General features: G+C 31.2%; 1 long non-coding RNA gene across 1 annotated transcript; it reads left to right on the forward strand.

The window, feature by feature from the left end:
• The first annotated feature begins 9,369 nt into the window (after positions 1 to 9,369).
• On the forward strand, positions 9,370 to 10,723 carry LOC114318500 (uncharacterized). Its single transcript, XR_003649032.2, has 2 exons — positions 9,370 to 9,400; positions 10,386 to 10,723. It is a non-coding gene; the product is annotated as an uncharacterized LOC114318500 (long non-coding RNA).
• The last annotated feature ends 231 nt before the right edge of the window (positions 10,724 to 10,954 follow it).

The raw sequence follows: 10,954 nt of genomic DNA on the forward strand, positions 1-10,954 counted from the left end.
ACTGCTGCGTTATCTCTTTTCCTTCTTCCTTGGCCTCCCACTCTGCCATTGCCATATCGTTTTAGAAAAAGTGATGATCAATAACAAAAAACAAAACATAAGTATAGCATCATATAGACAACTACATATCAGAAATGAAGCACAAGATGTGCAGTTTCAACATCATAACAGAAAAAAATGACGAGTGTGACAAGAAATGCAATCAAACAAGAACAAAACTGGCAGTAAATGTGCACATTTTGCACCACAAAATAACATAGGTGGGTAAATCCCACCACATATCTTATCTCAGAAGTAATTTTGTAATTGACACCCCGAAAAAAATAATAATAATAAAAAAAAAATTGATAATGAATGTTATTGTGTCAATTTTTATGTGTGATATAACAAAATTAGCAGTGCAGAAACCTAACATCACCCAAGCATTGCAACTTGTGCCAGACTAAATAAAAACCAACAACTTACTGCACTGTCACCCCCTCTATATAATGAAGCAAAATCTGTCACCCATCCAAGTGGAATCACCCATCAGTTCACACTTCACAATTCACAGTATTAAGTGAGAGTAACCAGATCAGAACATCAGTCCCTCTCACAACTATTTTGTAATCAGCTCCTTCATTTTGTGACGGTGATGGGTTAAATTTTTCACCATGGTTACATATATTGATCTCTTTTAAGAAGATAGGGGACCACTGAAGCAATATTCAGTTGTGAATGTCTCACAATGTTAGGCATTGACTCTTCCTAATCATGATCAGTGAAACACGAAATAACAAATAAGAAAGATAAAATGAATCAAATCATACACACAAGAACAAGGATTTATGTGGTTTACCTCAACATAGGGCTATGTCCATGACTGTTGCGGTTTTCACTATGATAAAAAAACAATACAACTCTCTTACAGAAATATGCGTCCCCTTCATTTATTTATAAGCATAGAATTAGGACAACACGGAAGTAACAGAAAAATTACCAAAGTACCCAAAAAATTCGTACCCCAAATCCTTGGGGGAAGCCCTCATTAGATTTAGGGTTCAATAAACAGTACTTATCTGGGTCCACAATGGGACCTACTTCCAGGAGTTCCCATGTCAACGTGTCCTTGTCGGGTGTGAAAAGTTGTATAACAAATTTTCCTTCCCATTGAGTTATAAGGGTGATGAATATTCACGACCTCATGTTATGGATTCTCAAACTACTCATTTTACTTATAACAGTAGTCACTGAATAAGGATTTTTTATTATTAATTATACTCCTTCCGTCCCAAAATATTAGTCATTTCTTCCATTTTTTATTGTCTCAAAATATTAGTCTATTTTCAAAAATCAAAAACTAAAATAATATGAATTTCCTATTTTACCGTTCTTTTAAATTCATTAAAAACGCAAAAAGTACAATTATGACAATTGATATTCCTAAAAAAATATATTATCAAAGGGAAATTTTGAAAAATTAATATTTTTAATGTGCAATAATTGTACTATCAAAAAAAGTAAAATTCCCCAAAAAGGACTAATATTTTGGGACGAATGGAGTATAAAGAAATACTAGTAGTTAGAAGAAAAATAATATTGGGCCATGTATGCATTTACCATTAATTTTCTTTTATCTTAGTTTTCTCTATCTTTTTCCTCATTTCCCTAACCCTCGCTCCACTTTTACCCCTTTGAACACCCAACCAAAGCTAACCATTCAATGCAAACTTTCATCATCATCTCTCATCAACCCTCACTCAAGCCAAAAATGTTGGTCTTTCTCTCTCTCTCGCCATTACACCCATCATCACAATACAACCTCCAACAATCTATCCACTTGGGCAAACCCAAACCAAAAACACCAATGAGGAAGAAGTGGGGAAGGCAGTGGGCATAAAAGTAGTATAAATCTGTCAACTATTAGTTTCAGAGTCTTAGAGAGAGAGAGAGAGAGAGAATTAACAAGACCAATGGTCCTAGTTTATGGGTTGGGGTTGGGGTTGGGGTTGGGGTTGAGGGTGGTAGATTCGGGTTGACGTTGTAATTCGGCTGCAAAATTGGTGTTGTGGCGGTGGTGTTTTGATGGAATGTTTCGGACTTAGTGTGAGAGGAAGACATAAAGAGGGAACTTAAGGAGTAAAGAGAGAGAAGGGAGAGAGAAAAAGAATGGATTCACTTTTCCATGTTAGAAAGTTAATTTCAATTAAATAAATCTTTTAAAATGGTAGGCAAGGTTCTGAAAAGCGGTTGTGGTTGCCGTAACGGTGGTGGTGGGGCGGTTGCGGTTGCGGGGTGTAAAGGCCGTAGCCTAACGGTTGCGGTAATCAGAATCGTGAATTTTTTTATTTTTTGCACATTTTGAAAAAAACTTACCGATACGCACATTTTTTTTCCATGATCATATTTATTTATTGGATTTTAAAATAAATATTGATCAATTTTTATAAATTTTTAAGTTTGATCCAATATATTTCATATTTTTAAATCACTATAAACTGAGTTTTTTACATTTTATTTTAATAATTAATGACTTTATATTTTACAAAAAATAATCACTAACTATTATATATAAGATAAACAATGACAAAAGTAAGAGAATAAATAAAAGTCTAAATATATATATATATATATATATTAATCAAGCCAAATAGATAATGATCACACTTATTATTATTATTATTATTTTCAAACAATATATAAATAGACACACAAACAAAATGGTTGAGTGATAATAGCTGAATAGAATAGCACAGGTCTCACAACTTTAACAAATCAATAACATGTTCTTCATCTTCCTTATTCTCTCTCTCTATCTCTTGTTCCTCCATCTTCCCTCTTCTCTCTCTATCTCTTTTCCCCCATTTTCAATTTTTTTTTTTTTTTTATGTTTTTTTGAAAGAAGCAATTCGGAACCGTTACGTAACGGTGCGTAACAAGCCGTTATGGCCGTTACGGCACCGTTACGACCGCTATAGCAGCCGGTACGGCCAATACACTTGTAAATCTCAATCACACTGCAAAAGCGGCCGTAACGGGTGGCGGTAACTACCACAACCGTTACGTAACGGCGTTACGTAACGGTTGCGGCCGCTTTTTAAAACCTTGATGGTAGGCTAATTAGATTTCAAATCCACACTCATAGCTATTACCCAAAAAATTCTGACAATGGAGGTCAGTGTAATTTTCAATACCACCGGGCTAGTAAATGTTTTATAGCCAAAACCAAGGGTGATAAATGTATTATAGCCAAATCATGGTCAATGTAATTTACCATAAATTTAATGTCAGCTCATCAAGGGGGAAAAAAATAAAGCATAGGGATCAATTAGATTGTGTACACACATATACACAAATACAAATAGAGCATAATGTGCATATACAAGCTAATAACATGAAAAAATAGAGTGAAACTATTCTCACTCTACTTTTGTCCGAACATTATACAATCCATTTTTTGTCTTCATTATACTAAAATTACAATAAACCGCTTTCTTTTACAATACTTGAGTCTTGATGCATTTCACAATTCTAGGGCATAGATAGAACCCATACTACCAGACCTGCACCTTGAATATACGATATAGATTTAAATTCAGTGTGGTGCGACCATATCCACAATGAATTTTATCCGAAAGATTCAAACAGGACATTTTTTGAGTATTTTTTTTTTTTCCTGGGCATTCCCGTGGGAAATGGTATGGAAATCTTAAGGATTCACCAATTGTTAGACAGACTAACTAAATTACTACACAAATTAAAGAACAAATCAAAAATAAAATAAATAAACAAAGCACATTATTAGCCGAATATCTATGCCTATTAAATGAAACAAAAAAGGAAATTTACCTTGGTTGATTTCGAACTCTTCGAATTCGTCATCGTCTTCGAATAGATCGATCTTTGCGTCTTCAGTTGCAGCCTTGGGTTCAGTTGCCATTCCTGATTTCTTCAAATTGATTTGAGGAGAGAGATTAGCTCAAATCTGGAGGCTAAAATCCTAAATTTTGCAGAATCAAAGATATGCGAATGTAAATATATAGATATAATGATAAGAAAATCGAGTTTTACCGAGTCGACGAATCTTCGGAAAATCTCTGAATCGAAGCTAGGGTTTTTTTATGAGCATCCGAAGAACAACCTACTGGTACGAACTTGAATTTTGTTATATATACTCTCGGAGGATCCCTCCGGTCAAAATCTGGACGGGAGGAGTTGTTTGGGCCGTGGGCCTTATCACGATCCGTTTTGTTGATATAAATAGTTTATTTATTTAGGCTTGGTTTGGGGAGTGAGTGGATTTTTTAGTTTTTTAGTTTTTTTTGATTATTTTAATTTGGGTTAAAAAATTTGGTTTCAAAAGAGTTTTTTGACTTTTTTTGTGAGAGAATAGTGTAATGATTATAGGTTGAATGTGATGTTGTGTTTATTGTGGCTAAAATAGCTTATTTTATTTTTTATTGCTAAAATAGCCAAAAAAGCCTCAAATCTTGCTTCCCAAACTATACCTTAGTATTTTGTGTATTTTATCTATATAAATAATTATGTGGATTTGATGATTATAATTTATTTAATTTATTATTTTTATCGTCTAAATTATGTATAATTTATTTTTTAAAAATATAATTATCACCTAGTCTTTTAGTAAAAAAGCACGATAAATTATTCAAGTTATAAATATTAGATCGACCTAATTTCTTTTATAAATAAAATGTATAAATAATTTAATAAAATAAACAATTCAAACAATGGTCTCACAGTAATCCCAACAACCCAAACAACCCATCTAATCTAAATTTTAGACAAGAAGAAATCCTCCTATACTCGCGCCCAAGCTATCCCAAATGGGAGGGAGAAAATCAGGTTGGTTTTAATTTTTTTTAACTTTAGTTTTTTTTTTTTCCTTTTATTTTTTGTGAATATTTTTATAATTTTAAAATTTTTATTTGTATTTTTTTAAATTCACCTTACTTAGATTTATTTGAAAAGTAAAATATTTATATAAAAATATTTTAAAAATTAATAAATACACAAGAATATGAAATATTTATTGAGTTTTTGTTTTTTTTTTTTATATTTTTGGTATTTATTAAATTTTTTAAAGATTTTTTTCACAAATATTATATTTTTTAAATGTGTTTATAGTAGATGTGTCTAAAAAAAAATTAAAATTAAAATTTGTTTAAAATATTAAAAAATTCAATGAAAATATAAAAATACAAAAAATAAAAAGTTTCAATATTTTAAAAAATAAATTTAGAAAACTCAAACCGAACAAACTTAACTACGTGATTCCATCTCTTTTAAGGCTATGTTTGGAAACTGGCTAATCATAGAAATCACTAAAAAAAATTACAATTTTTTCTCACTTTTTTTTTCTATTTTTACACCATTTTTTTTATTAAAGAAATTAAAAAATAATTTTAAATAATTTAATTTTTTCACCTCATATTTTAACAAATAAATTACTTCTCAAACGAACCTTATTAAATAGGGGATTTTTTTTTTTAAGATCCCTAGTATTAAGATTTTATAGTATAAAGGACACCAAATATTTTCATAATGTCTAAGATCTCTCAATTTGATCCAGAGAAATTTCATCCAGAGAATTTCTCTGGACTTCCTAGAGAAATTTCTCTCCAGAGAAATTCTCGTCCAGAGAAATTTCTCCCCAGAATTTCTCTGGACCTCTGAATGTGAACGTGGTAAGAATGCAAGCATCAAACAACACTTATTTGGTTCTATTTCCCCTAACAGCAACAGGTTTAACTATTGTATCAGCATTAAGGATACTTCTGCAGGCATGTTTGTACACTTCATCCCATCATGTTTTCTCTTTTCAACATCATTTCTTGAAGCAAAGTATATCCATGCATGATTTGCAACTGGAGAAATAATTTTCAACAGGGAACATTGATATTGCTTTGTGGAAGTTTGAGACCACCAAATACTACTGCATTGTCATTGATGCTCCTAGCCAACGTGATTTCATCAACTCCACCACTGGTAGTTTTGAAGCCGGTATTTCCAATGATGGTCAGACGCCTGAGCAGCATGCTTTGCTTGTCTTCACTCTTGGTGTCAAGCAAATTATGGGAATTTCTCTGGCCTTATCCTGAGAAATTCTCTCTAGAAAAATTCCAATTTCTCTGGATGAGAATTTCTCTAGAGAGAATAAGAGATGAAATCGAATTGTTTGAAGCTTAGTGAGATGGCGTAGGGATCAAGTAGCGAGAGAGAGAGAGACAGAGAGATGAACTTAAGCTATGAGGAACTCATATTCATCTTCTCTATATATTGGATGAGTCACATTATCTAAAACCCAATCTCCTTTGAAGAGGGGTTCAAACCAGAAAAAATTACACATGACAGAGAAAATTAAACATGGCAGAGAATTTCTCTCCAGAGAAATTCTAAGAATGTCAGAGAAATTTTGCATTCCAATCTAGAGATTTTCTCTGGATTTTCAGAGAATTTCTCTGGATTTTCTCTGAATTTTCTTTGGATTTCAAGTGAACCATAAAGCATAAAGTTTGTTTGGTTGCCAAGAAAAATAAGTGAAAAATAATTTTCATCCACAGAATACTATGCTAATTGATGATAAATACCAAGTTAAACCTCATCTTTTCCTCCTTTCAAGCACAATATTGTATCTTCATCATCTCACTATGATTACAAAGCGAATGAATAAAAAGAAATATAAAAAAAAATAAAATAAAAAATTAGATACTTTCAACTAAACTTAATAATTTCATATCATAATAAGCAATGTGCATTAAAAGCAGTTGTGGCTCAGCATTACAATAGCAAACAACACAATTTACAGCATAGAACATCAATATTCACCTAATTTAAGCACCAATTCTTCTACTTTCAGTTTCAAATTTGGTAAACGCAAGTGCATATATATAGTATTATGTACCAAGATTAAAGCTAGAACGCATGGCGGAGAAAACTGACAATGCCAAGTCAATAATGTTCCAATCAAATGCAGCAGATATGATCAAACAATAATCTAAACCGCTCACAACACCACCACCACTTGGATTCAAGTTTTCTTCGATCAAATCCAAGGCTTCATTTGCATTTTTTGATGCAGAGACTCAGTTAAGCAAGTCATCATCATTATTGAACAATTCAGAAACAAATGAGGGCTCGACGTAGAGGTCGAAGATGGCGCGACAGGAGCGGAGGAAGCTGAATTTGGACTTGAACTGGATGATCTTCTATGTGACGCAAGATCTGTAGCCGTGTTCTTGTGCTAGGTGGTAGTACTTGTCCAAACGATGCTTGCCATTGATTTTGCCCATCTCTTCTCTCTAGGGTTTCGGAGAGAGAGAGAGAGGAAGTGCTGCTCAGCAGTAGAGGAGGAGAGACAAAGAGTCAAATTTCTCTGATATATGTTTAGGAACCTTAGACATCAAAAAATAATTTTGTGGATCTCTTCCATTACTAAAAATGGGAGAGGGATCTTAGACTAATTTTCTCTATTAAGTAAAGAGTAAAATACAAATACATAATATGATGGTTCCTTAAAATACGAATTGATTTATATTGTTCTAAAAATTATATAAGTTTCTAATTCATAACAAATTATCCATTTTTATTAAAAAATTATCAAATCAATTAAATTTTTTTAATGATGTCAGACATATATTTCAATTAACAATTTATATAATTTTGTTATTATATGGGAAAGTGGTTAAGAATTTTATTTTTTCTGTTATTATTAAATAAAAATTTCTGATAATGATATTTGTAATTTTCATAATCATAAGGGATAATTCGTATTTAAGAAAAATTTAAAATATATATTTATAATTTATTCTTAAATAAATCTCTTTTCCTGTTTTTTTTTTCTTTTATCAAAATATATTATATTCTTACAGTCCCGTCTGGGGATTGATTCACCACCTGCAAATTATGAGAACAAATTTTCTATTTGATCTAAACAGTTGGTTCATAGATTCAAAGATGAAATCTCAACTACGTTGACATCTAAATACTCTCTTCGTGATCATTTATACTGTGTTTGATTGAAAATTTTGAAAAATAATTTGAAAAAAGAAAGGAAAAATATGTGTTAAATTATGTGAAATGTAAATATATTTTATTCATATTTAACTTGTTTTTTTATTTTTCCTTCCCAAATCCTCTAATCAAAAACAATATTAAAGAATTGCCCGAGCTTATACCTGAAGTTGTTTGCTGGCATAATCTATAACGCTTATGTTGCATTTTACCCACTGGCCTTGTTTGGGAATAGGCTTTTTTAGTAACTTTTTAATTTTTTTGCTAAAATGTGATGTAAAAAAAACTAGAATGTTTGGGATGACTTTTTAACTTTTTACGAAAAGATGTGCAAAAAGTAGAGAGAGAAAAGAATTTTTGACTTTTTGGTATAGATTGTTGGCTTTTTGATTTTTTTAATAACTTTTTAACTTTTTGACTAAAAGGAACACTTGCCAAACGAAGCCTAAAATTTGGTTTCCAATGTTGGCAAACTTTGGCTTTGAGTTCAATAATATCAAGTCAAATTTATTATTAATGATTTGGTACTCTTGAAATATTATTTCACATTATTTATCATTTGATATTTATTAATTTATCTTTTAAAATCTTAACAAAATACTAAACACCGCAATTTTAATCAATAAATATTAAATAGAGACACCATATAATATTAAATGGGAGACACACCACATAAGGTTATTTTAAAAAGATGGTTAAAAGTCATCTTTCAATTTTTAACCTATTTTGGATTACATTATCTCTCACATTTTTAATGTATTTTTAAAAATAAATAAATAAATAAAAAGTCAAAAAAACTAATTTTTAACTATTTTTCCAAAACAACCCATAATTTTTTGTTTAGAATAATCTAAATAAGTATACTTTTTAATTTTTTTTAAAAAATATATAAAAAAATAAAAAAATAATATAACTCAAAAAAATAAAAAAATAAAAAATGTACTTATACAATACTTCCCAAACAAAACTTTACTAGTGAGTTGATAAGCCATTTCAAGAGAGCATTGGATTCTTGATTCTCACGAATCATCTTATCTTCTTACTAGCTTGCAATTTGACAAAATAATATATATAGCTAGTTGATATGGAGGCTGAGCAAGGAATTCGTAAAATCCGTAATCCGATCCGGTCCAGTCCAATTCGATAGGTTTGAATTGGTTTTTTGAATCCATGGTTCGATTCCGAATTGAAAATTTCAAAATCCGTAGACCACGGATCGGTTCCAGATTGAACCCCACGGTTCCGGATTGGAACCGATCCGGACCATCTAGAAATAATCTATATTTTTATACTATATACCTTCCCACACCATATAATTTCTTATTTGATATAAAAACTAAAATGTAACCTAACCTAATCCAGCAGCCTCACTCATTCACGCTTCTTTCAGGTCTCTATATCGATGGTGTCTCTCTCTCTTCTTTTTTCTGTTTTTTATTTTTATTTTTTTTTTTGATTTCATCTCTGTTTTGTGTTGTTTGTTTTATTTTTAAATGTAAGTAAAAAAAATTAATCCAGAGTGTATTTTTTTCTTTGATTTCTGTATGTAAAGAAAAGTACCAATGTTTTTTCTTTGATTTCTCCCATCTTTGATCAGTCTGATTTTATTTCATGTAGATATTTTCTCTGTTTTTCCATGTTTTATTAATGAGAGGAAAAAGATTATAGAACAGGGGTCCATTCTTACAATGGTAAATATAAATCTTTAGGAGCTTTATAATAGTGATGCAGCTTTGTCAAGATGGTAAATTTTTTTTTCTTATGTTGGTTGCTGCTATTATTGTTTTTTTGTAATCAATCTCAAACTAGCATTAATTGAAAAATCTATTTTTTTTCCCCTCTTTTGTTTTTATGTGGTGTCTGAGGAAAATGAGGAAAGAAAGAAAAATAATAACATTGTATCTTTTTGTTAGTGTTGTTTGTTCTGCATTTTATTGAATTGTTACCGACATTAGCCGTTGTAGTAGGATTGATTGGCTGAAGGCTTATGTTTTCTTTGAAGATCCATTAGTCCAAAGGGGTTATTAACAGAATGGCAAGCTTACATGTTTTATTTAATAGGCTACCATCATTTCTTATATGAGTAGAGTTGCTTGAACCCCAAATGTTACTTTTTCCACCGTTTGGGACCCACATGTTTCTGAGTTTTTTTTTTTGGGTGCATCTGGTGAATTTTAATCATGTTTATGTATGTGAAAGAAATCAAACTGTTACTGCAATTATCTTGATTCTTATTGTATCTAGCATTAGCAATATCTGGACTCTTGGACTGTTTGATATTATTGTCGTCTTGATTGGCTCAAGTGAACTTGACAGAGTTTTATCTCAACTACTTGGGTTTGTCTTGATGGCTATCTTTTATTATTCCTTTTCAGGCTGGAAGTAGAACTATTGATTTATGGCTTATGCATTGTATAAGGTTTGAAATTCAGATGAGCCATATGCCTATGAAACATGAATGCACCCTACAGTTAATGATAGTTGTAGATATCCTGTCAAGGCTTGAGGTTCTGTCAAGCTTGTTTACAGGCTGCCATTGGAATGGATGTTGTTTAATTATATTGTTTACAGGTTTTCAGCAGCTATGTTGCTATTGGAATGGAAATGTAATGTCTATATTTTTTTGTTATTTAATTATTTAAATCCGTGGTCCTAAACCGATCCAATCCGTGTTTCAACGGATTGGTTTGGATTGGTTCCACAATTTAAACGGATTGGATTGGTTTTAATTTTTCAGGAACCGTAGATAACGGATTGGTCCTGGTTTTCTCCCAATCCGAACCAATCCGGTCCATGCTCACCCCTAGATATGGTCTCATATAGTGACAGCTCAAATAATTATGAGCAATTTCCATGTCAAAATCACGCATTCTTGACTATAGACCCCCTTCAAATATTTTTTATTTTTTTTTTATTTATTTTTTGTGCCAGTCCAATCTGCATT

The sequence above is a fragment of the Camellia sinensis genome, chromosome 4 (assembly GCF_055761805.1).
Source record: "Camellia sinensis isolate YWXY chromosome 4, ASM5576180v1, whole genome shotgun sequence".
Classification (NCBI taxonomy): domain Eukaryota; kingdom Viridiplantae; phylum Streptophyta; class Magnoliopsida; order Ericales; family Theaceae; genus Camellia; species Camellia sinensis.